At 45.4% G+C, this 25,696-nt stretch overlaps 1 protein-coding gene and 1 long non-coding RNA gene across 2 annotated transcripts in view; one reads left to right on the top strand and one right to left on the bottom strand.

The window, feature by feature from the left end:
* MMP2 (matrix metallopeptidase 2) overlaps positions 1–25,696 on the top strand; it is a 115,966-nt gene that overhangs the window by 24,812 nt on the left and 65,458 nt on the right. The window lies entirely within an intron of this gene.
* The window catches only part of LOC115830954, a 35,380-nt gene continuing 21,409 nt past the window's right edge, over positions 11,726–25,696 (bottom strand). Inside the window, exons 5-7 of the long non-coding RNA XR_004026502.1 lie at positions 14,259–14,378; positions 12,430–12,513; positions 11,726–11,899 (exon numbers count right to left, since the gene is read on the bottom strand). This is a non-coding gene — a long non-coding RNA (uncharacterized LOC115830954). The remainder of the gene's footprint in view (positions 11,900–12,429; positions 12,514–14,258; positions 14,379–25,696) is intronic.

The raw sequence follows: 25,696 nt of genomic DNA, 5'->3' as shown, positions 1-25,696 counted from the left end.
AGTGTCATTCTGCATCAAGTCCAGGCACCGCAGGTCAATTTGGCAACCATGTTTTAAGTTGTATGACAACCAAGTCTCCTCAGGTATTAGGTACTGCAAGAGAAGGAAAGACAGACTTGCAATGATTGTGGAATAAGGAAGCATGTGAAAAACATCACAAGAGAGTTACACACAAAGGACTTTGAATTTGACCTGAATTAGCCTAAGTTTAGCTGAATATTTGGGTAGACAGAACTGGAGGAAAGACTAGAAATTCATTCATTTGTTCATTCATTCATTCATTCATTCATTTGATCAATCAATATTTACTGAGTGCCAGCATTATGAGATTAGGCTGTGGGAGTACACCACTGAACAAAAACAAGGTCTCCACCATCCATTAATAATACAAACAAATGCTATACAGTTTTCATTGCAGTGAGAATTATGCAAGAGAGACTCATGTTGGGCTTGCCAAAGGCTATCAGAGAGACTTCTTGAAGAAGGTGTGACTGACTAGAAGCTGAAGGATGATCAGATTTTACCTAGAGGAAGGGTGTTGGGAGTGGGGAGCTTTCCAGGTAGAGAGGATGGCAAGTACAAAGACCCTGTGGTTCAGGACTTAGAGGAGACTGATGGGAATCATGGCCTGAGATGTGGCTGGCAGAGGGGTACCAGGGTCCAGCCATGGTGAACACTGTAGACTGCAGGAAAGACTTGGGTCTGAGTTTGTTTTTTTGTTTCTTCAGATGGAGTTTTGCTCTTGTTGCCTAGGCTGGAGTGCAGTGGCACAATCTCGGCTCACTGCAGGCTCTGCCTTCCCTGGCTCAAGCAATTCTCCTGCCTCAGCCTCCCAAGTAGCTGGGATTACAGATGCCTGCCACCATGTCCAGCTAATTTTTTGTATTTTTACTAGAGACAGGGTTTCACCATGTTGGGCAGGCTGGTCTCAAACTCCTGGCCTCAGGTGATCCACCCTCCTCAGCCTCCCAAAGTGCTGGGATTACAGGCATGAACCACCACGCCTGGCCGGGTCTGAGTTTTAAGAGTAACAGAAAGTCAATGAAAGAGGTTGATTTGAGGTGAGTAGGTTTCATTTTGCAATGAAATAAGATTTGCAAACTGAAAAATTCACTCTTCTTGGAGGATGGAGGGCAGATGGGAGAAAGAAACAAGAGTGAGTTTAGGGAAATCAGATGAGAGCTTCTGCAGAAGTCTAGTCAAGGAGAGAAGCTGCTGGTGGTGGGGGTGAAAATGGAGGGAGAGAAAAGTAGTGGTGGTTTAGAGATATTTAGGAAGGCTGCGATGGGTCCCAGGCTGCTGATAGGTGTGGCCATGTGACCTGTTTCAGCCAATGAAGTGTGAGCAGAAGTGACGTGAGAATTCCAGGCGGAAGCTTTAAGAGTCAGTCAGTGAATGATTCACATCTCTCTCTCTTACGCCATTTGTCATTGTTCCAAATGGTGGCTACTTTCTCAGCCTGGGTCCCCTGTGCAGGGGAGACCTGGAACAGAGTCCCAGCTGGCCCACTGGACATGTAGCATGAGTCAGAAATAAATTTCTCACATCGTTAGTTCCTGAGATTGTGGGAGTGTTTGTTTCTGCAGTGTAAGCTAGCCGATCCTGCCCAAACAAGAAATAAAATGAACGTAATTGGGGGGAATTAGAATGGAAATGACAATTATTCTGAGAGCTCTCCAGTGCTTATTTTTAGATTGTTTTCAAGCACAACTCAGCACTCCAAGCAAGCCCCTTGCTCCTTGTCCCCTCCAAATTCAGTCTGATGTGATTCAGTGTGACACAAAGTAAAGTGAATCTATCTTCAGTAAATGTGGCCTTTAATGGTAGCAAAGTGCTTTGAAGATGAAAAGTTCTCTGCAAGTGCTAAGCATTATTATTCTGTATCAGATGTCAGTATGCACTTAAAAAAAGATTCAATTAAAGTGCCTTGCCATTGTTTTATGATACAAGCATCAGACATTTTCAAAAGGGTCAAGTCATGACAGCAATATTTAACTCCTAGAAGGAGTAGAAAGTAATTGGAGTGAGCTGGAGGATGATCCAGGACGGAACGATAGGATGTTCACTTAGCAGTAGGATTTGTGGGCAAGGGTGGCCACAAGAGAAAAATGCAGTTAGCATGCTTATTTAAAGAACCCAAGAGTACAGACCCTTTGTGGGGGACTGGTTGAAAGGTGCAGAGGCCCCCGTGTCTGTGTATGAACAGGTGAGGCTGAGACAACCCACTGTGGAAACAAAGAGACATGGATGAAGGCAGACAGCCTCCCACTCCAACACACACAGATATGCATGTGCACGTGCACACACACACACACACACCCTTGGTTGCTGATGTTTCCTATGCACCAGTATCTCAGACAAAAGAGTCTAGAGCTGGGAAGCTGGGCTGGAAGATAGCAAGCTATCCAAGTCAGCCCCATTACCCCCATTTTATGTTTGTTATAAAACTTTTGTAGTCATTCGGTGCTGGACATATTTACTACAAAAGAGGAAGAAGATGAGGAGGAAAAGGACAATATGGAGAAGGGAAAGAAGGCATGCTGGGTACTATCTGGTGGCTGGGATAGGGACAACAGGCAAATGTCCTGAGGTGTCATGTAAGTAATCCAGGCCTAGGCTTTCACCATTAGAGGATGTCGGGGGAAAACTTGCAATTTCAGTCATGCTACTACTTAGATGCACAAAGGAAAGGTGGCTCTTTTATTTTCTGTAAGTGATCTTAACATCTACACATGCCTCTTGCCAGTGGCAATGTGTGTTGGGTGATGGGTTCAGAAGTGGATATTTTAAGCTTGTTCATTAAAGATGACTCAGTTTCTTCAGTTGGAACTGTCTCCTCCCAGTTAAAATTGTCCTTTGCAGTACTTGTGTTTATGACAGTGAGAGAGGAGACCTCTCATCCACACTGTGCCCTCTAAGTGCTCCCTGGAGCCTGCTGGAGAGTGGTTGTTCCACTTTGCTCCCAAGGTTTACCCCATCTGGACATTCCAGGTGATGCTCTTGCTCACATGGAGACTGTGGCCTTGGCATGCGTTCCCTAGGTGGGCAGTCAGAACACCTGTGGCACGTTGCCTGCTTCCCCTCCAAATTTGTGTCCTTCATTTTCTTCTCCCCTGCTGCCAGGACAGGAAGTGGCTTCCCACCTCCTCTTCTCATCTGGCTTGGGCTTCTCCCACCCCATATCATATTCCTTCTCAAGGTGGCATTCACCCTTCATTGGAGCAATAATGGTGGAATGACTGTAGGGAACATGATTTATAGAGGCATTGAATGAAAACCACAAGCATTTAATATCTTTAAAATATTTTCTCCATTACAAGAGGTGCATTCCTTTAGCCTAAGGTTTATTTTGTCTCATAAAATGCAGATATGCTTAGGAGATGTAAAGCAAAAGCTGTTCTTTCTAAAACACCGTTGGATGATTTAAGTTGGTTGGTGGCTGCATCAACCCCAAGACTGCACAACCCAGGCCCATTCATTCATTCCCTAACCATTCATAAGCAAACATTCATTGCACACATCTATATGCCAGCATGGTCCTAGGCACCAGAGATCATAAACTACTGAGAGGGGAGAAAATAAGAATAAGTAATTAACGACTGCTGTGAAAAGTGCCGCACTGGAAAAGCCAGGATGCTCTGAGAATGAATGACACAAATAAAGGGATCAGGGAAGCTACCTGAGCAGGTGACAAGTGGCAGACGAAGACAAAAAGGAGTTAACTGAGAGAAGAGCTATAGAGGTTCAGTGTGCTGGAGAGGAGAGGTTCCATAGCCAACGGGGCAGCATGTGCACTGGCCTTGAAGTAGAAAGGAGCTCCCAGGGTCCTTTTCAAGGTGACCTCTAAAAGGGAATGGAGGGATGATCCTGGAGGAGAGAGGAAGGGAAGGGCACAGGGAAAGGAGGAGTTGAACCAGGCCAGGGCGGTGGCAATCAAAAGTCACCTCGAGAAATTGATGAGTAAAATCATGAGCCACTTTTGCAAAGCTCATTGTAGAAACTCCACAGATGTTTAAGCCTCATGCTCACCATTTCCAAATAGAATTTTTATCTCATGCTGCTTCGACCCATTCCACTTGTTTTCCAGGTTCTCTCCTGACTTTCTGGAGGAGGACTGGCTTGAAGGAACCCTCACCTCTGCAGGGATCTAGCGCCTGCTGTGTGAACCAGTTGCAGGGCGAGGTGCAGGACAGGGAACTAGCCATGGTCCTTACCTTTCCCGGAGCCCTGTTCTGGCAGATTACAGCAATGGGAACCGTCAAGGCTTCAACCCTCCTGCCAACATCCTGATCACTCTTCTTCTGGGGACACAAATCCCAAACCTCAGAGGCTTTTTAGTGCTCCTTCTTCCTTAATCCTCATGGCTAATCTGCTACCAAGTTCTCCAATCCTACCTGCAAAATATTTCTAGGGTCTATCTACTTCTCCTCAGCCTCCCTGTTTCAACTCTTATCAAAGTAACTCTTCAACTTGTAATTCAAAGTAATTCTTCAACTTGGTAACTGTAATAACTTCTTCACTGGTGACCTCAAATTCGCTCCGATTCCCCCTTCATGAGGGCAGCCAGAGTGACTTCTTCCAATGGCAAGTGTGATTATGCCATTCTCTACTCACTTCTGAGATTTCCTTGCTCTTAGGAGAAGGAGAAGAGGGTCTTGGCCCAACCCGCAAGGCATTCATCGTAAGATCCAGCCAGCCATTCATTGTGAGATCCAGCCATTCATTGCCCACCACTCCAGGCCTCATGCTCCCACCAGGCTTGGTCTTGCTCTCCACCTTCTCACCACACTGGCCTTTGCAGAGCTCCTTGAAGGGGCTGAGCTCCCAGCTGCCTAACACCCAGACCTGCACTCCACCGTCCCTTCCTCGGGGCAACTTCCCAGAATGCCAGACTATGTCAGTTCTCCCTGTCATCCCCCCATCATCCTTCCAAGGAGTGGTCTCATTTTTATGTGTTTATTTGATTAATGGCTAACTAATCCTACTTGATTTAGAGCTCTTTTAGAGCAGAGGTGATTCTCATCTCTGTGCATGGCTATGGCACAGGGATGAGAATGCTGTCTGGCACAGAGTGGCTGCTGCTATGAATATAAGTTGAATAAAAGAACAAATGACTGCAATGGAAATGAGTGAAGAATCTGGCCACCTTCCCAGCTTTCTTGTACAGGAAGACTTTACAATGACCTGAAAGGCCCAACATGGTATACACCCCTTCCCCAAGTCCCCCTTTCTCTGGCATCTGATCGACCTTCTCTCTCTAGCACACTTGACTCTGGCTTCACTGGTGTTCTCCCTGTTCTGCAGCAGGCCAAATATGTTCCAGGCTCAGGGCCCTTGCACTTGCTGCTTCTGGTCCATCCACATGACTGACTGTCTCCCCTCCTTCAGGACTCTGTTCATATCATTCTTCCCATTGAGGTCTTCTCTGATCTCCCTATGTAAATCCATCATTTTCAAAACCCCTACCTGATTTATTTTTCCTGATAGTCCTTATCAGCTTGGGCATATTACCTTATTTGTATGTGTATCATCTATCTTCCTCCACCACCATGAGAATATGAGCTCCTTAAATGCAAGAATTTTGCCTGTTTTATACTCTGCTGCATCCTCAATCCTTATTACAGTTCCTGGCATAATAAACCCTCAATATATGTCTGTGGACAGGTGAATTAATAAATGAATCTTGAGCCTAGAAATGACCTGGGCCTTGTTCTCAGAGATCCCTTCCCTCTTGACCTTGTGGCAAAAAAAAAAAAAAAAAAAAATCCTTCTATTCCAACCAAGTCCTCATTTATGCAGCCCCCAAATTCCCAGCTACAAATTAGAGACAACAACAATAACCACTATTAAATGTTAACTATATGCCAAATATTCTGCTAAGTGTCATATACATGTATAATCCTTATAGTGTCACTATGAGAAAGGAAGTTACAATCTCCATTTAACAGATAAAGAAAATTATCTGTTAAATGACTGTTAACAGATAACAGATAAAAATTATCTGTTAAATGAGGTTAAGTGACTTGTCCAATGTCACACAGCTAGTAAGTGGCTAAGCTAGCCTTTGAATACAACCACTTTGTCTCTAGAGCAGGAACGGGCAAACCGGCTTGCAGACCAACTCCAACTCACTACATGTTTTTGCATAGCCTGCACACTATGAATGGTTTTTACATTTTTAAATGGTTGGAAAACAATATGCAACATGGACTATATATGGCCCACAAAGCCTAAAATGCTTACTATAATAAATATATCAAATGAAGAAATTCCTGGGCACCCACCCCCTGTGTGTACACAAGAGGTAAAGAAAAAGAGATGTATATTTAAATGCCATTTTGGGGGCTTCTCTCATACTCTCAGGAGCAGCTAAGCACCTTCATGGATGTTACTCATTAAGTCACCTTACAACCTCCACCATAGAGGCCCAGAGATTAAGTGATGTGGCCCAGGCTATATTTTAAGAGACAGAACTGGGAGTACAATCACGGACTTACAGGGTTTTATCCCAAGCTCCTCATTTTATGGATTCGAAAAGGAAAGTAGCTGAGTCAGGGGCATCTGGGGTTAATGCCACAGCACCTCTCCAATCCCTTGACCTGGGGTTTACCCTCCGCTAGGTTGGCCCTTTCCTCCCATCGTTTCCAAAATCCTTCGGCGTCTCTATGAGCCCCAGCATCCAGCCTGCTTCCTCTCCCTGTACTGACCTTCCTCCGCACCCACCACTGCTGTGCCTGCGAGGACGACTCAAACTACAAATTAAGTGAAGGGGAAAACTGAATTGATATGATCTGAGCAAGGGAAGCACAAAGGCACCAATTTCCTCTCCACATTATACAGGAAGATCTGGGCCGCGTGGGGAGCCGGCGCAGTGCCTTTTGATGTTTGCCTTCCTGCAAGTAACAAGCAGGAGGACATGAGAAGGCTTCACCTCCTCCATGCAAACTCACAACAGCAGGTTTCCAATCATGGTTGAAACAAATCCAGAGATGAAAAACGAAGAAAAGAAATGAAGAAGGAAGAGAAAGAGATGATTGTTGTTTAGAGAGCTTTCAGGACAAGGAGACCCTTTAAAACTAACTACAGGACATGTTAAAGAGCTTACAAACACCCCCAATGCAGCCCTGGGCTGAGCTTCTAAAGGGTGTAACAACGGGAGACTCTGAGCTTGAGTCAGGACACCCCTGTGGCTAAAGCTAGACCTATTCAAGAAGGGGACATTGAGGCTTTTCACAGATGCAAAGTCCTCCTCTCCGCATCTGAGCTTGGATTTCTGAAAGCCAGAGCCAGGATACTGCCACTGCAGAATGGAGATTCCAGCTCAAAAGGCTTTTTCACCAGCAGGAGCAAGAGGTCTGGAAATATCCCCTGCCCAACTCAGATATTTGTGGTTCAATGTGTGGCATGTGCCAATGCTGTGTCAACAGCCCAGTAATGGGCATGCAAGAAGTTATGGTGGCATTTAGGCCCTAAGGGAAGAACTAGTTGATCAGTCTCTCTATATATATCTGTCTCTCAATTCTCCCAATTTTTTTTTTTTTTTGTAACAGGGTCTCACTCTGTTGCCCAGGCTGGAGTGCAGTGGCATGATCACAACTCACAACTCACTGCAGCCTTGACCTCCTGGGCTCAAGCTGTCTGCTCACTTCAGCCTCCCGAATAGCTGGGACTACAGGTGCTCACCACCAGACCCAGTTAAATTTTGTTTTTGTTTTTGTTTTTGTTTAGAGATGGGGTTTCACCATGTTGCTCAGGCTGGCCTCAAACACCTGAGCTCAAGTGATCCACCTGCCTCGGTCTCCCAAAGTGTTGGGATTACAGGTGTGTGCCACCATGTCTGGCCTCCACCTAAACGTTTTATTGCAGTGAACTAGGGGGCTAATATGTAGCATCCTGAGATTTCTGTCTAAATCACCTTGGGCTTATTCTGTTGTAGCAGTAGTTCTGGAACATTCAAAGGTAACAACTAAGATCAAAGCTCTTCTGTCTTTGGTGTCTTCGCAATGTCCTTCTGCCTTCACTCACTATATTAGCCATCAAAAAATATTTAAAAACCATCAAAGAAATATATGCAGACAAGAAATAGAAAAAAATAGCTTTTTTTCCTTCATGAGAGGGGAATTAAGTAAGATGCATTAGGTGCTTCTTTTAGTTGAATCCTGTATGACATGATTTTTAAAAATCTTACCATCCCAATAACTCTATCAGCATTATTTTACAGATGGAGGAACTAAGACTCAAAGAAGTTAGTGGATTTGTCCAAGGACGATGTGTTATGAAGTGACAGAGCCAAACATCCAGCCCAGGGCTGACTGATTTTAAAGGCTGAGCTCTTCCAGATAATACCCACTGGTGTCCACCTTCAAATAGCCACCTGGCCCCCTCACCAGCAGTGTGTGCATTTGGGTAAGCAGGGTCCTGTTGAGCCTGGCCATTCCTTGAAAATATCAGAGTAACTTGGACTTGGTGCCTGCCTGGACTTATACTTGTCGGTGTTGTCTTCTCTGCCAGTAGTGACAGAAAGTCAGAAGGTGCAGGGCTCTACTGTAGACACAGAAAAATACGAGCATGCTCTGTGTTCAGGTTTATTCTCCCAGGCTGACCATTACTCTCAACTCTCCAGACCTGTATTTCCACATGCCCACTCAACAGCTTGGCTTGAATGGCCAATAGACATCTCTGACCCAATGTGGCCAATCTGCAGTCTTGACACTTCTTCCTTCTTCCAATAAATGGCACTGCCCCCCTTCTAGCTGATCCAGCCAAAAGCTCTAGCAGTAGCTCTTTGAGGTTGAGTTCTTCCAGAAGCAGACCCTGGGCAAGGCTTTGAGTGTGAATAGTCTGTTTGGAAAGTGCTCTCAGGAAGTAGTGAGAGGAAGTGGGAAAGCGAGATGGAAAAGAAATGCACCCCATGAAGGGTGTGTTGTCAAGCAAGTTATCAATATGAACTACTGGAGCTTCATCCTGCTGGGGACTTTAGGAGCCAGGGCAGAGCACAAGCCTCAGAGTGACGTCCCTCCCCTGTGGGGTGACAGAACTGGGTTGCATATACACCATCTCCTGTCAGTCATCGGTTTAGGACGCCCCTGAGGGATCCTCTGGCCTACTTTGGACACATGGGCAGAGTGGGCTCCAGTGGTCAGAGGAAGCCCTCAGGCAACAAAATGTACAGGCTAGCCATTAGAAGTGGGGCCTCTAACATGGTGAAGAGAGGACCCATGGATGTGGCATGACAGTGGCTGCTATAGAATCCCTAATCGCCACCACCCCCTCCCCTACCACACAGCCACTCCACTGGCAAAATCTGTGGGCTCTGCTTGCAAAATAGATTCCATATCTGACCATTTATCATCCATAATTGCAGAAGAGTCTGGTGTAAGTGCCCATCAGTTCTCAACTGGACTATTGCTGGAGCACCCTAACTGGTCTCCCTGCCTTCCTCCGTTTTCCCCTATTATCATTCTGTACTCAGAAGTCAGAACAGAGCTGCTTGCATCTGGTTTATTCCTCGTAGAATCCTTATCAATCAGCCAAGTCACCTCCCTTGGGACAGAGTAAGGTAAGGGAAACAGAGACATGGAGATCCTCGGGATGCCCCTGTGCATGGAGGGAGGGATCAGGAGTGGTGAAATCCTCAATGTTTCTTAAACCTGTCATCATATTATAATGAATCTATTGCATGGATGCATCCCTCAGGTCCCTTTTACTGATTCTGTGTGCTCACCCCCAGCCTCTACGCACATTTTCCCCTTCTCTTTCTCCATCTGCTTCTCCTTCTTCTTCTCCTTCTCCTTCTTCTTCTTCTCCTTTTTTGAGACAGAGTTTCTCTCTTCTTGCCCAGGCCAGAGTGCAGTGGCATGATCTCAGCTCCCTACAACCTCCACTTTCTGGGTTCAAGTTATTCTCCTGCCTCAGCCTCCCAAGTAGCTGGGATTATAAGTGTGTACCACCACACCTGGCTAATTTTTGTATTTTTAGTGGAGATGGAGTTTCACTGTGTTGGCCAGGCTGGTCTTGAATTCCTGACCTCAGGTGATCCACCACCCTCGGCCTCCCAAAATGCTGGGATTACAGGTGTGAGCCACCACACCTGGCCCTATGCATTTTACTTCTAAAAGTTTCACACCTGGAACTTCCTTCCTGTGCTGGCCCATGAACCTCTGCAGCTGCTTTGTCCCCATGGCATGCAGAGAGGAGGAAAAGTACCCAAAATTTACTCCCCCTCACCCATCCAGCCTGTAGCCAATGGATGTGGGAGTATAAAAGCCCGACACTCCTGCTTCAAAGACAGGCAGACCCTGAGATGTAATCTATACCCCAGAGCTCCCCACAGGATCAGGCAGAGGTTGGGACTTTGTGTGAAGCTGCACCTTTGCTGGGCTTCTTCCCCCTCTCTTGCCCTGTTTCCCTATGCCCTTACGGATGTCTCCTGGGAGCTCTTCCTTAATAAATTACCTGCACTTCAACCCTTGTCTCAGCATTTTCTTCTGGGAACATAAGACCGAAGGCACTCGCTGTTTGTTGTTTGTTTATTTCATTTCCTTACTATAATATAAGCTCCCAAGGGCAGGAGCTTTTCTGTTTTGTTCAGTTTTGTATTTTCAGCAACAAGAACAGTGCCTCGTATACAGAAGGAGCTCAATAAATGCGTATTGAGTGGATGCGTGAATTTGTGAATATACATCACTTGACAGAAATATACCAGGACCACTTCTAAAGAAGGCTTCCCCTGTTCTGTTTTATGGTCTGCTATGTGCCTCATGACTGAAATCATTCGCAGCACAAAGTAGATGCTCAATGAATATTTATTGATCAAATCCCATAACCCCTGTCTGCTCTATTTTAGCAACTGTTCTAGGAAAACTGCTAACATGTCTGGCCCCTGCCTGGCTTCTCTCCACCTCCCTCTCAGGCCTTTGCACAGAGCAGGTCCTCAGCCTGAGGTGACTACATTGCAGTTTCAGGGCCTACCGGGTGGAGGGACTACTAGGGCTTAAGGAACAGGAACAATAGACCCTACTAAGATGGGGGAGGCCGCTGGAAGGCTGTGACAGCCTAAGCTGGCAGGGAGAAGCATCTGGGCACAACTGGGTCATTGGAAGCCACCAGGAGAATTTGAGGTCCCCTGGGTGAGACAGGGAGGGGTAAACTTCTGGGACAACATTAGATCCAGAGAATAGGGAGCCTCTGGAGGAGGGCAGAACAGAGGGGGAAAGGCAATGCTACTAGTGAGTGTTAGGGCCCACTGAGCAGGGTTATGTTTGTGGAGGAATAGTTGGGCATCCTGGTAAGCAGAAGCCCATGGGGAGTGATGGGGCCAATGGGGAGGGGAAAGTTCTAGGGAAATCTTGGGGCTTTGTTGACAGTGGAGGCTTCTGGGGGAAGTGCTAAGTTTCAAAGGTATTAAGGTCAGAAAATGTCAGAAAGTAATAAGGGCAAAGAGGAAATTAAACCAAGTCTGCTTTCTCTCTCTCTCTCTCTCTTTTTCTCCCCCTGTCTCTGTCTCTCTTTCACTCTCTATTGTTCTCTCTCTTACCTTTCTCTGATATTTTTTCCTCTTTGGTGTTGACAAATCACTGCCAGTAAGTGACATTCTCCCTTAAGAAACCTATCTGACACAGAGCACGAGGCATGATGCTTGTTCATGGATCAGCCAGATTGAATTAAGGTTCAATTTCAGGTTAGAATCAGCTGGAAGAGATGGGACCCCCAAAATAGCAGTGGCTTCAGCAAAACAGAGCTTTACTCCTCCCTGGCGGGATGTTCAGGCTGGTGGTCCAGGTTCAGAGCAGCAATCCTCAGGTGCGGGGACCCTGTGCCTTCTGCCTTGCCACTCAGCATCATCGCTGCATTTCTCAAGGTGGCTGCTGGGGTGCCAGCCTTTATGGGCAGTTCCAGCCTGCAGGAAGGAGGAAAGTGGAAAGAAAGGTGCATCCCCCTAGTAAGGGTGCTCTCCAGAAGTTGCACACACCACTTCCACATATGCCTATTGACCAGAATACGGTTAAGTCACATGATCACATTTAGCTGCCAGAGAACCTGGGGCAATGTGGTGTTTATTCCAGGCAGCCAAGGATCCACTTAAAAGCTAAGGGTGTTTCTTATGAAGGAAGAACTGAAAATACATATTAAGGGACAACAAGCACATAGATTGAGGAAGCCAACCAGGAACATCAGGAGCCTCAGAGAGTCCCTTGAGAGACGAGCTCACATGGTGTGCTGGTATTTATTGCTACATAACAGCTTACCCCTAAATTTGGCAGCCTGAAACAGCAAATATGTTACCTCGTGCAATTTCTGAGGTCAGGAGTCTAGAAGCAGCAGAGCTGGGTGGTGCTTGCTCTCTAGCAAGGCTGCAGTCAAGCTGTCTGCTGAAGCTGAAGTCATCCTAAGCTCAACTGGGGCTAGAAAATCCACTTCCAAACTGACTTCACAGGGTTGTTGCTGGAGGCTTCAGTTTGTTGTCTTGTGGGCCTCTCCACTGGGCTGCTCACAACATAGTAGTTTGCTTTCCTCAGAGCCAGAGATCCAAGGAAGAGAAGAAGGAAAAGAGGAGAGAGAGAGAGAGAGAAAGTCATCCAAAATGGAAGCCACAGTCTTTTCTAACCCATTCTCAGAAGAGACACATCCTCTCATCTGCTGTTTTCTTTCTGGTCACAGAGCCCAATCCTGGTACAATGTGGAAGAGGATATGAATCCCAGGAGGCAGGGATGACTGCAGGCATCTTGGAGGCTGACTACCAACCATGGGTAGGTAAATGAGTGCCAGGAGTTAGGAGATTGCACCTTGGTAGAGAGAGTTCCTTGAGCCAGGAAGACTATGCACAGGCTCAGGAAGGCTGGCCGGGCCTAAACAGAAGTGGGTCAAAGGTTAAGGAGTATGTCTCAGTCTATTTGGGCTGCCATAGCAAAATGCCATAGACTGGGTAACTCATAAATAGCAGAAACTGATTCCTCACAGTTCTGGAGGCTGGGAAGTCCAAGATCAAGGTACTGGCAGATTGGGTATCTGGTGAGGGTCCATTCCTCATAGATGGCATCTTCTTGCTGAGTACTCAACATGGCAGAAGGGGTGTACAAGCTCCCTGAGGTCTCTTTTACACGGGTACTAATCCCATCCATAAAGGCTCTGCCTTCAAGACCTGGTCACCTCCCAAAGGCCTCACCTCCTCATTTCATCACACTGGGGATGAGGTTTCAACCACTAATTTTTGGTGGGAGGAGAAAAACATTTAGACCTTAGCAAAGTACCACAAAATGTTCCTGTGGTTGCTTTCTGATATTCACCTAATCACCCCGAAGGGACAAACCTTTCTACCACTTCAAAGAGGGAGACAATCTTACTAGCATGTAATAATCAGCACTGTTACCCACAGCTCAAGCCACCCCAGACACAAAGCCAAGACCACTAATTGGATAGATGTCCTGGCTAAGTGTGGACACAGGGCACAATCAGAGATGTGAACACACAAAGAGCTTCACCAGCTTCTCACAGACCCTGCTTGCCTTTCGAAGTGACGAATGCAAATGGCCTGGTCATTCCAGAGACTAACAAGACCCCTCTGGCCCATTACCTGAAACTGGGGACCCAATACCATGCAGATGGCCTGAGTCATTACAAAGGCAATTAAATGCCCAACTCCATAGCCAGGTGCCAACATGTAGGCCTTTGTGCATGGATAACTTAGTCCTTTCAGGAGGGGAAGAATCTTTAATCTTATTTTCTCTCAAGCCTAGGGTTAATTGGAAGCCAGCTTCGGTGACTAGTACACAGAGGCTAATTTGTACAACCATTGCCCACAAGTGGGTTGGGGGGATGACGGCAAAAAAAAAAAAAAAAAAAATGGATGGAGACAGTCTGCCATTGAATTGGATCTTAATATTCTAGTCCATGAACCAGTGGTTGCACTAGAGCTTGGTTCAAAAAAAAAAAAAAGCAGGAAAAACCCACAAACATTCTTTCAATTTCTAAAGGGAAATTTGACTCGGGCTGTAGAACAAAGGAAGAAGAAATACAAGTAAAAGAAAATCAAAGAAAAAGTTATTTGGATTCAAGGGGATCAGATGTTTCATTTATTGCAGGTTGGAGACCTTCAATCAGCCAAATGAAAGGAACACTTGTATTAAAATACCTACGAGGCAGAGAGAAAGCCTTGATCGGGTGCAGCAGAGTTAAGTTACAGCAATTGTGCTGAGAGATATGAACCCACCTTCGAGGTTATCTGTTCCCAATATTGAAGGTTTTCTGTGTTACAAACCTGAGATGAAAGGTAGTTGTTTTGACGTCTGGGTCTGGAAGCCAGACGCTGAAATTAGCAGCATTCTTGATGTGTGTGCTGCAGGAACATGGAGCCCGGGATGGGGTGAAAATGTAGCTGCTTTATTAAAAGGAAATGATGTTAATGCAACACTAAGTGCCCAAGTCACCCATGAGGGTAGGGTGTGGATGGGGATTACAAAAACACCTTCTGAGAAGGGGCAGAGAAGGAGCACTGCACTAGGGGTCGGGGACCAGAGGTATAGCCCCTCCTCTGACCCTGGGTTGGTAGCCCCATAATAGCTGGGACTTAGCCTGTCTAGTTCACAGTGCCAGGCATATAGGAGGTGTTTGATAGATGTCAAACAAATGCATGAATGAATAAATGAATATGAACTTGGGCCTCTTTGGACCTAAGTATTACAAAATAAGGAGCTGGGACTAACTACGGATTTCTCTAGTGGGATGAATACCACTGATGGTTGCGTAGCACACGGATGGGTTTGGGTGACATGCAAAGACATGGTATTAAACAGTACTAACTCAGAGAGATAAAGGTATCACTTTTGAACTCTTTCTAGCCTCTGACTCCCTCTAAGAGAAAGTCTCAATCCAATGCTAATATCTCTTTAACACCTCTGCAATGTTTTCAACCCTCTCTTCATAATGATAAGAGGGGAAGGCCCAGGCTCACATCCTCAGCAGGCATCAGCATCCAACTCCATTTCATAACTTGATTTCTTTCCTTTGTACTTAATTTCACAGTTGCCTTTCTATTTATGGCAAGTGATAGTTTTTCCTTGGCAGAACTGATCTTTTTAGGGTTTCTTTGTCAGACAGATGTTTCTAAGTAAGCATGAATTGATGTAAAGCCACCATTAAGGAAATAACAGCTCAAGTGGGATGCAGGCAAGGAAAATATCATGATGATGAGACATGGTTTGGAAAAAAAAAAAAAGAAATTGTCCCAGCTGACCTTGAAGGTCTCTTCTGGAAACACTGAGCATCCGAAGTCTAGGACTCCACTCTTCTGGTTTGTGTAGAGAAAATCCAGCAGTCTCTAGCAAAGAGGTGACTGCAATCTGAAACTTTGGAAGATGGGCCTATTCATGTATCCGTTTATTCATTCTTTCAATAAGTATTTACCAAGAGCATATTATATGCACACTGCTGGTCCAGGCACTGGGGTAGTAGTGAAAGAAAAATAGGGAAAAAAGTCTCTGCCCTCATGGAGTTTCTGTTTTAGTGGTTTGAGGCAGGACAGGGACCAGGGCAGGTAAATGAGGCACTGAGGGTGTGTAACGTAAGGAGGCACTTGGTTTCAGGACTGTGGATGACCTTGACCTGACTTGAGGAGAGTTTCCCATCCTGACCAAAACCTGGCATAGTTGTCATCATTCTGGGGGCCACAAATCCTGCCCCTGGAGGGTCTGGTGTAATTGCTCTTTGGTGGGTCCCCAGGCTAGTATCTGGGGAGATCAACACAGATTATTCCCATCCACTTCCAGGATTGAGAACCACTGACATGGACCAAGAAACCTTCAAATTGTTTGATTTGGCACATCTCAAAGGCATCAACCTTCTTTGTCACTAAGTCGATCATCATTTACCAAATAAATCTAATGAGTGAGTCGGTATGTTATCACTCACCATAATGACAAAAATACTCCTGTCCTCTGCCTCCTCACCAGGTGTCAGGTGCTATCATTCACTTTTTTTTTTTTTTTTAATGAAGTCTCGTTCTGTCTCCCAGGCTGGAGAGCAGTGGCCCGATCTTGGCTCACTGCAACCTCCTCCTCCCAGGTTCAAGTGATTCTCATGTCTCATCCTTCCAATAGCTGGGATTACAGGTGCACACCACCATGCCTGGCTAATTTTTGTATTTTTAATAGAGATGGGGTTTCACCATGTTGGCCAGGCTGATCTCAAACTCCTGACCTCAAGTGATCCACCTGCCTCAGCCTCCCAAAATGCTGGGATTATAGGCATGAGCCACTGTGCCCGGCCTCATTCACTCTTTACATTTCTTGTTTCATTCCATCTTCACAATCACCTACAAGATAGGTATTATTATTATCATCACCCTCTTTTGAAGATGAGGACACTGAAGGAAAGAGAGGTTAAGGAGCTTAACCCCAGCCCAACAAAACTTGCTAACTTTACCCAAGCTAACTTAGCCAAAGAAAACCCAGGAGGGCCATGCTCCTAACCCCTGTGCCCTACTGCCTCTCTATGGGATGAGTCTCAATGCCTGGGGACTTGGTCACAGGAGTCACAGCAAAGAGAGTGCATGTGAAAATGAGTGAAGTAAGGAGTCCTTTGCACCTTAAAGATAGCACATAGGAATAATTTTCACTTCCACCAAAAAATGTGTTCCTTCTCATTCTTCTCCAAACATGAGTCTCATTCTAGGTTCATTTTGCTTCCATGTCTGTTAAAGCCACAGCCATACAACTGTGGTCCTCTATATAAGAAAAAAGCAACAGTGCAAACATGGTATTACATAACAACACATCCCCTGGTATTGAGGAAGTCTCGGGGCATGGTGGGGAGTGTGGTGAATTGGGAAGAGGAGCCTGTCCAATGTCTCCAGATTTCCTGACTTATCAAAAGAAATAAGAAATTTAGATTTAGTTGGGCCGGGCGCGGTGGCTCACATCTGCAATCCCAGGACTTTGGGAGGCCGAGGCGGGCAGATCACGAGGTCAGGAGATCAAGACCATCCTGGCTAACACGATGAAAACCAATCTCTACTAAAAATACAAAAAGTTAGCCAGGCGTGGTGGCAGGCACCTGTAGTCCCAGCTACTCAGGAGGCTGAGGTAGGAGAATGGCATGAACCTGGGAGGCAGAGCTTGCAGTGAGCCGAGATCGCACCACTGCACTCCAGCCTGGGTGACAGAGCAAGACTCCATCTCAAAAAAAAAAAAAGAAAAAGAAAAGAAATTTAGATTTAGTTGTGAAATCCTCGAATTTCCAAGGGAGCTCTAATTTATAAATAACTGCATGGGGCAAATACATGTTTTGGAAAACCTGAGTGTGAAGTCTTCTGGAAATGGCCAAGATGGAGAAGAAGCCCTAGGAGTCTGCTCTAAGATCATTGTGTGATCTAGGACAAGCTCTTGGGTTTCTCTGTGCCATGAATCTAAAGCTGTAAGAAGGATATGAAAAATATTATTTATTCATTCTTCAACTTTTAGCAACACCTTCTATATATTAAACACTGTGCCAGATGGGGGGGTTAAAGATTAAATCAATATGCTTATCACTGAGTGAGGGAGATGCTGGACTGTGAACTCTAGGTCCACAGCTGTGAAATAAGAACAGGGAGTACACGGGGAAGGCCGGTAGTTCTGCCTGGAAGAGATGACATTTCAACCAGGGCTTGGAGGCTGAATGTGACTCTCCAAGGCAGCAAAGGAAGAAAGAAAATGACTTTTCCTTGATTCCAAAGTGCTCTGTAGACCAATACAACACGAATCTTTTATGAGTTTGAAAAACATGCATATAGTCCCATAAATTGAAGAGTGAGCAAACTGATCCTACAACCCCTGAACCATCTTTGTCTCACATATTAATTACAGGGTGAGCATCCCAAATCCAAACATCCAAAATCAGAAGATTTTGAGCACTGACCTGATGCTCAATGGAAATGCTCATTGGAGTATTTCGGAATTCAAATTTTTGGATTTAGGATGCTCAACTGGTAAGCCTAATGCAAATATTCCAAAATCCAAAAAAGACGGAAATTCAAAGCACTTCTGGTCTCAAGCATTTTAGATAAGGGATACTCAACCTGTACTTAGATCTAAGTGTAAAACCAGACTCATTGGACTTTGGACTTTCCCCAGAGCTGTTTTTCCTCCTCTGTCTTACTGGAGTCACCGTCGTCCAGGAGCCCAGGTTACACATTTTGGTGCTGTCTCTAGCTCTACCCTTTTATTCTCCCTGCATATGTGACCCAGGGAAGGGTCCCTCTCACGGTGCCGACTTGCTGCCCCCCCTGAGCCATGCCTCTGCCAATGCAGACTTTTGTCTCCTGCATGGACTCTTGCTGTTGTTTTCTCTCTGCTCCTCCTGTCTCTTGTCTCTCCTCCAGTCAATCCATTGGTCTTTCCAAAACTCAGATCTGACTACATTGCTCTCTGGCTTAAATTTACAATGGCTCCCACTGACCTCAGATCAAAGCCAGCAGTGTAGCATGGCATTCGGACTCTGGGCCATGCCTATCCTTCCTCACCATCACCATCCTTTTGCCAACACTCCCCTGAAACCTACACTCACGGGCACACTATATTTCTACTCACCACATGCTCCCTTAACATCCCTGGCACCTTCCTAGCTCTGTGGCCTGCTACAGGCTCTTTTCTCATTTTCGCATGACTTTCCTGCCATTTTTAGCCATAGAACCACAGCCATGTCAAGTATTCCCTCCTCTGAAAACCTTCCCTTTCTGTTGTCCCCTGCTGTCCCCCGCCTCCCCCATGCTGACACACAGCAGGCTAGAGATAGGAGAGGAGAAGGAAAATGAGGCAGGTAGGTAGGGTCTTGAAAGTCAGAGAGGGAAAAGCCTTTTGAAAAAATCACTTTTGCAAAAGCCTCCACCCCAACTCAGCAGAACCCTTTCACCAAACGTGGAGATCCACCTGCAGAAAGAAAGAGAAAGCAATTTCACACTTTGGTAAAAGGCCTGTGGCAGAGGAAAAGGAAAAGCCACCAGTTGGCAGTAGGTGCTACAGAGATCCAGCAGGAAAGCCCAAACAAATGGGAGATTGGGACATTTCTGGGAAGCATATGGGCCCCAGCCCTCACTGGCTGACACTCCTTTCTGAGGACCAGGGCAGCCAGTTCTCCAAAAGGCTCAGGCATCCACGCATCAGGCCTTGTTCACGGCCAACAAGAGCAGGAAGGTTGACTGTTCAAAGGCAGAGCAGGCGCGTGGGTGTTTCTGCATCATTCATCTGGGAGGGCAACATTTCCAACAGGGGCATCTTCTTTTCTGCCTTGAGCATTTTCTGTTAATGCGTAGTCTCAAACTCAAACACCTGGGCCAGGCAGGTGACAAGAGAAAATAATGTCATCTAGTGGGACTGGGAGGAGAAGACTGTGCCTATGACAAACAGGCACACCCTCTCCTTGGCTCCAGCTGACTGCCATCAGATCCGCAGGCTTTTCTAGAAATGTTGGATATTGAAACTTTCACAGGAAGTCTTCTGTTACTAGAATATTTTCTCATTCCACCCCTGCCCCTGCCGCCCAGGCTGGAGTGCAGTGGCTCACTGCACTCACTGCAGCTCAGCTCACTGCAACCTCTCCCTCCCAGGTTCAAGTGATTCTCCTGCCTCAGCCTCCCAAGTAGCTGGGATTACAGGCGTCCACAACCATGCCCAGCTAATTTTTGTATTTTTAGTAGAGATGGGGTTTCACCATGTTGACCAGGATGGTCTTAAACTCCTGACCTCAGGTGATTTACCTACCTCGGCCTCCCAAAGCACTGGGATTATAGGCATGAGCCACCATGTCTGGCCTGTTTGCTCAGTTTCTAAAAACATGGTACAGTGCAAAAGAAACAAGGCCACCAGTGCCTGAACGCCAATGTATAGGGTCAGATTAAGCTCATTAACTCCGAGCAAATAAATATGGCCCTTAAATCTGCATGACTCCATCTCTTAGGCTGATAATGGATAATCTGCCATTTAGTTGGATTTTTCTGTACGTAGGTATTTGGCTCTGCAGAAACTGGGTTTCAGCATGCAAGAATATCCACAAATATTTCTCTGTGCATTCCCTGGTTATCCCCCCTGGGGGTGAAAGCAGTTCCCCTATTATTATTAATGTTTTAATTTCAAGACAAGAAGAGTTCTTAGACATCAGCTAGCCTTATCTCCCTGCCACAATTTTGCAGTTCAGGAAACCGAGGCCCAGGGAGGGGACGAGCTTGTTTGGGGACACAGAACAAGTTGGAACTTCCATCAGCACCTTGGGAGTATTTACGGATCATACACACCCACACAAGTCTGGGTTTGTGTTTTCCCTGGTCCTCAAGAAAAAGCCCACCAGGTTGCCAGATGTGCCAAGGTCAAAGGAGTCCAAGGAAGTGGTTTGCCAGCGATGAGAAGCAGGCCCAGTCTGGGGTGTAATCTGGCCTTCCCATCAGCCTTGCCTTTCTACCCACAGGAGATAAGAGGCTGATGTGGAGGAAACTGATATACAGTCACATGCCACAGGAATCATGTCCTTCTGCAGGCTTGGGCCACCTCCTCTCCCACTCTTAGGCTTATGTGAAGCCTCAGAACCCTGGAGCCCATGTGCGAATGAGAAGCATCTACCTTGGCTGAGTCCTGTCCTTTCCCCTCTTCCTTCCATTTCTTGTGGTCCCCCCCTTTTCCCAAGGCCTCTGTTGAAAGAAAGTGCTTGAAATGTGCATTTCTGCTTTGTGTGCCAGCTCTTGCATTTCTTTACAGAAACTGCAGAAGAGAGAACAATGCTTACCTCAAAGGCGTGAGGTTCCAGTGGTGGAATGACTATTAGAGCCTGTTTGGCCGTGAGGGACCTCCTGGTCAATGTCAGATGATAGCTCTTGAGGGATGCCTTTCTCCAGCTCCTGGGAAGCTTTCCCTGAAGCTCAAGGGGACTCTGTCTCTCAGGACTCTCTTGCCTCCCTCATCCTATTTATTGTCATGTCAGAGCAGACCTTGGCTTCAAATTCCCTATTTTCACTTTTAAAACTATGTGAGTACCTATGTGTGTCTGTGAGTTTGTATGATGGGGGTGAGGGAATGGGAGAAGAGGGGATGAGAGAGGGGAAGAGGGGAAGGGAGGGGAGGAGAAGAGAGGGGAGGTGAGGAGAGGAAATAAGAGGAGGGGAGAGGAGGGGAGGGGGACAGAGATGGGCCGGAGGAGAGAGGAGGAAGGGGAGAGGGAGAGTGAAGCACCTGCTATGTGTTCAAATCCTCCCAACAATCAACCATCCTGTGAAGCAGGTCTTCTTGCCCCATTTTCCAAATGAGGACCCTGAGGCTCCCCTTGTCCTCTCCACCACTTGCTTTCACTTCCTTCCTCTCCTGTCCACTCCTCCTTTCCTGCCTGAACATTATCTTCATTCCTAAATTTGGAGTTGGTCCTGTGTTCCTAGGGGCACGTTGCCGGCGCATGGGTGTGGGGCTGCAAGCCTGCAGTCCGTCTCACCACGGGACTCCATGCAGTGGAGTTTATTCCTGGATGGACATCTGGACCTGCGAGATTTATGGAGACCCACAAGATGCTGCCAAAGGCTCTTTTTATGGGTAGTTGCGACCACGGAACAGAATATCACTGTGGTCAGGCACCCTGGAGACAGAGAGCGCAGGGATGCCTGACTGGCTGTGCATCCAACAAATGGGGCAGTACTAACTAGTCCTAGTACTAGTACTTATCTCATAGGATTATTGCGAGGATGAGCTAAGATAATGGGGTGTTTCCAGAGGTGCAGAAACCATGGGTGGTATTGAAAATGATTTGAAATAATGCACAGACAAGGCATTAAATAGCACTGACTCAAAGAGTAAGTGTGTTAGGTCCTTTTTAGCTCTCTTTGAATTCTCCTAATTACATCAAGAAAGTCTCCAGTTGATGCTATTTTAACAAGTACTAATTATTTTTGTTGTTTTGTTCTCTGTGTTTTAACAAAGGGAGTGAAGACTTCAGGCTCAGAATCCCACCGCAGGCAACAATATCTAGGTAGAACTTAATACATATTTTCTTTTTTATTGGAATAATTTTTATGGTTAGTGGTTTTCTATTCACAGAAGTAGTATAAAATTTTCTTTGTGAGTAAATGGATTTAGGTTTTAAAAGCAGATCCATTTAAAGGGGGAAACAGCACTAAGTAGATCATAGTATCAATAACATTCAAATATGCCCAAAATTATAAAAGAAGCCCACAGTGATGAAATTTTCAGAATCATTGAGATAATCCACGTCAAGAGCACAGTGGCGGTTATTACTATTCTGGTGTTGACGCAAGAGTTTCCACGTCTAAAACAGGTGGGACAAACTAGGTAGTTTGGGCCCTTCCAACTCTGAGGATCCAAAGTCCTTACTTATTTAGTACCTCATTTTCCTCTGTCAGGTTCAAAGACAGATTCTCCAATGAGAATCAGATTCTCCAATGACTGATCTTCATCAAATGCAGCTTGGGCTACTCCCAAGGAATCCTGCCACTCTGGAAGATGTTTGATGGCAAAATATCTCTGGGATAAGACAAGTCAACTTACTCTTTCTGAGTCTCAGCTCTTCATCTGCAAAATGCTGTGCCTGATAGCACTAACCTCCGGGTTCTGTAGATATCATAAGATTATGTAATGTAGCACAAAATGTGAAAAAGTGACCACGAGATATGTATCAATGTCCAGACAAGGCATTGAGTAATACTGACTCATACAGCAAGTTTCCCTATTGCATCAATGAGAAAGTCTCAGTCTGGTACTAATATTGCCTAAATGCTTTTCTTACACCTGGCAAATAACCCTTTAATTAAATAGAGGGAAAGGCCTCAAGGCCTTAGGCTCTTGGCAGGTGATAAGATCCAACTGGGATATTAGAGATAGGCTTAGAGGAATATGAAGACTGCATCCCCACATTAGCCCTGGGGACAGAACAGGAGCCAAAGGACAGTGGCATTTGAGCTGACCCCTGAAGAGACAGAAAGATTCCTCCAAGCAAAACATACTGGAAATATGTACCAGGCATCAGGAAAAGCAATCCCTTAAAATCAGGAGGCCTTAAGCCAGGTTTGTGCTACAGACCCTCCAGGGGAGGTCTGTGGACTCCTTATGGAATAAGGTGGGTTTTAAATGTGAGATGAAAATATTTGCATTGTTCTTGTGGATTTTTAAATTGTGATAAAATATACGTGACATAAAATGTATTATTTTAACTATTTTTAAGTGTACAAGTCAGTGACATTAAGTATTCACATTATTGTATAGCCATCACCATATCCGTCTACAGAACTGTATCTTCCCAACCTGGAAGTCTACACCCATTAACAATACCACTCACTATTTCCTCCTTTCCCATCTTGGGGCAACCATCACTCTACTTCCTGTGAATGAATTTGACTGTTCTACATACCCCATGTGAGTGGAATCATATAGTATTTGTCCTTTTTTATTTATCCTATTTATCCCTAGTCAGGCTTACTTCACTTAGCATAGTCTTCAAGGTTCATTCCAAAATAATGTCATTGCATGCATAAAATTTACAAAACAGCATTACAAAGAAAAGTTATATTAAATAACAGTTATCTAATTAATTATTTAAATTGATATAGTAATATGTGGGCTTTTATTAACCAAGATATAATAAGATACAGAGGTGGGTTTACTCATCACTATAATTTCCAGAGAGTAGTGAGTCTGTTTCAAGATACTCTGTAGCAACTATAATGTGATATGAAAATATCTGTGATATCTATTAATGACGAAGTCACAAAAGTCCCATGTAGTGCTGATACAATTTTGGCTTGTTGCCTACATTCAGAATTGAAGGAAATGCTAACTTTCAGTTAGAAGTTAGCAAAAATAGGCCGGACGCGGTGGCTCACGCTTGTAATCCCAGCACTTTGGGAGGCTGAGGCCGGCGGATCACGAGGTTAGGAGATCGAGACCATGGTGAAACCCCGTCTCTACTAAAAATACACAAAAAAATTAGCCGGGCGTGGTGGCGGGTGCCTGTAGTCCCAGCTACTTGGAAAGGCTGAGGCAGGAGAATGGCGTGAACCCAGGAGGCGGAGCTTACAGTGAGCCGAGATCGCGCCACTGCACTCCAGCCCGGGTGACAGAGCGAGACTCCGTCTCAAAAAAAAAAAGAAGTTAGCAAAAATAAAAAATACATTTTTTTTCCCATCCAAGCTAAGAATTCCATGGAATTCTTAGAGGGCTTCTGTTTCATGGAATCCAGGTTAAGAATCTTCACCCCATGAAAGGAATATTTTTATTCTTCATCAGTCTATTTCATTCTTGGTCCAGAGGTGAGGCAAAGATCAGATCCTCTCAGCTTCTACTTGGCCCCAGAAACCAACCCATTGGCATAGACAGTGAGGCTGGGTTTTGCACACCAAACATTTTTCATTAACCCCCACCCACCCCGCCCAGGTATTGTGTTTGAAAAGCAGTCTGTGACAGGGAGTGGTTAAAACAGAAGACAAGCCTGTTTCACTCCAAAAGCTCTTCCATTTGGTCTCATGGTTCATTTGTATTTGTTGTGCAACACCAAAAAAAAAAAAAAATGCACTCAGATGTAGATGCAGGGATTGCCTGAAACACAGGAGACGCTCCACATGTCTAGACAGCAATGTTCTAACCAACAGAGGAGACACACTGCCCTGTTCATAGTAGTTGCTTAATTTTTCTCATCTGCAAACAGGTTATGGATTGCCAACCTTTAATTAAGACAGAGTTTTCTTTTCAAATGGAATGTGTTCTAATAAATACCAGCTGAGCTGGGATGGAGGCGCTACAGAAATTACAACTGCAGCTGAAAAACCATGAGACTTGCAGCAGGCTAACCATGAAGACCTTCAGGGAAGGAATAGTTTCCAGGTGCTTTGGAGATGAGGACATGCCTCGTGGGCTATGCTCCTTGGCTTCAAAGCCAAGCCACAGTGCCGGTGCTGTGGGTTCTGCCTTCTTGGGCAGAGAGAGGACAGAAAGAGGCAGAAAGACAGTGAGGCAGGGTATTGGCTTACATGACCTCTGCCTTGACATTCTATGACTTTAAAATCAAGGAGGTACTCAGGGTAAGGTTAGAAGTGTTCTTACTACAGCTGATATCATTGACTTTGCAAAAGGGAGTTCCTAGTAAAGAAAATGTTTCTTCAGATTGAAATGTCTTGGTATTTGAAATGTCTTAGCATCCCTGTGGCCCTCCCTCCACGCTTAGTGTTGCCAGATAAAATGCAAGATGTCCAGTTAAATTTGAACATCAGATTAATAATGAATAATTTTTAGTGTACGTATATCCCATGCAATAAGCTAAAAATATACAAAAGCATTATTTGCTGTTTATCTGAAATTCAAACTTAACTGTGTGTCCTGTATTTTTACTTACTAAATTGGCCAACTCTACTCCCACTCAAACCAGTTCTTTCCTCCAGATCCACTTTCCTCCAGTTCTTTGTAGAGAAATGCCAGGCCAGCCTGGCACAGACTGAGGTCAACTTAGAGACGTGTGTACAGTCAGCATAATGGTTAAGAACACCAACTTTGGAGTCTCAAAGACTTAAAGTAGCCTTCAACTCAAGCCTGTCACTTTTTGATGGGTTTATCTTGAGAAGCTTTCATGACCTCCCAGGGCCTCAGCTTTGTCCTTTGCAGAATGGGGAGATTGAAAATCAGGGCTGATGTTCAGCTATATCCAACAGTACAAAATCCATACCAGCAGTTTAAAAATTAGAGC

Source organism: Nomascus leucogenys, chromosome 2 (assembly GCF_006542625.1).
Source record: "Nomascus leucogenys isolate Asia chromosome 2, Asia_NLE_v1, whole genome shotgun sequence".
NCBI lineage: Eukaryota > Metazoa > Chordata > Mammalia > Primates > Hylobatidae > Nomascus > Nomascus leucogenys.
This window is presented reverse-complemented; position numbering and strand designations above follow the sequence as displayed.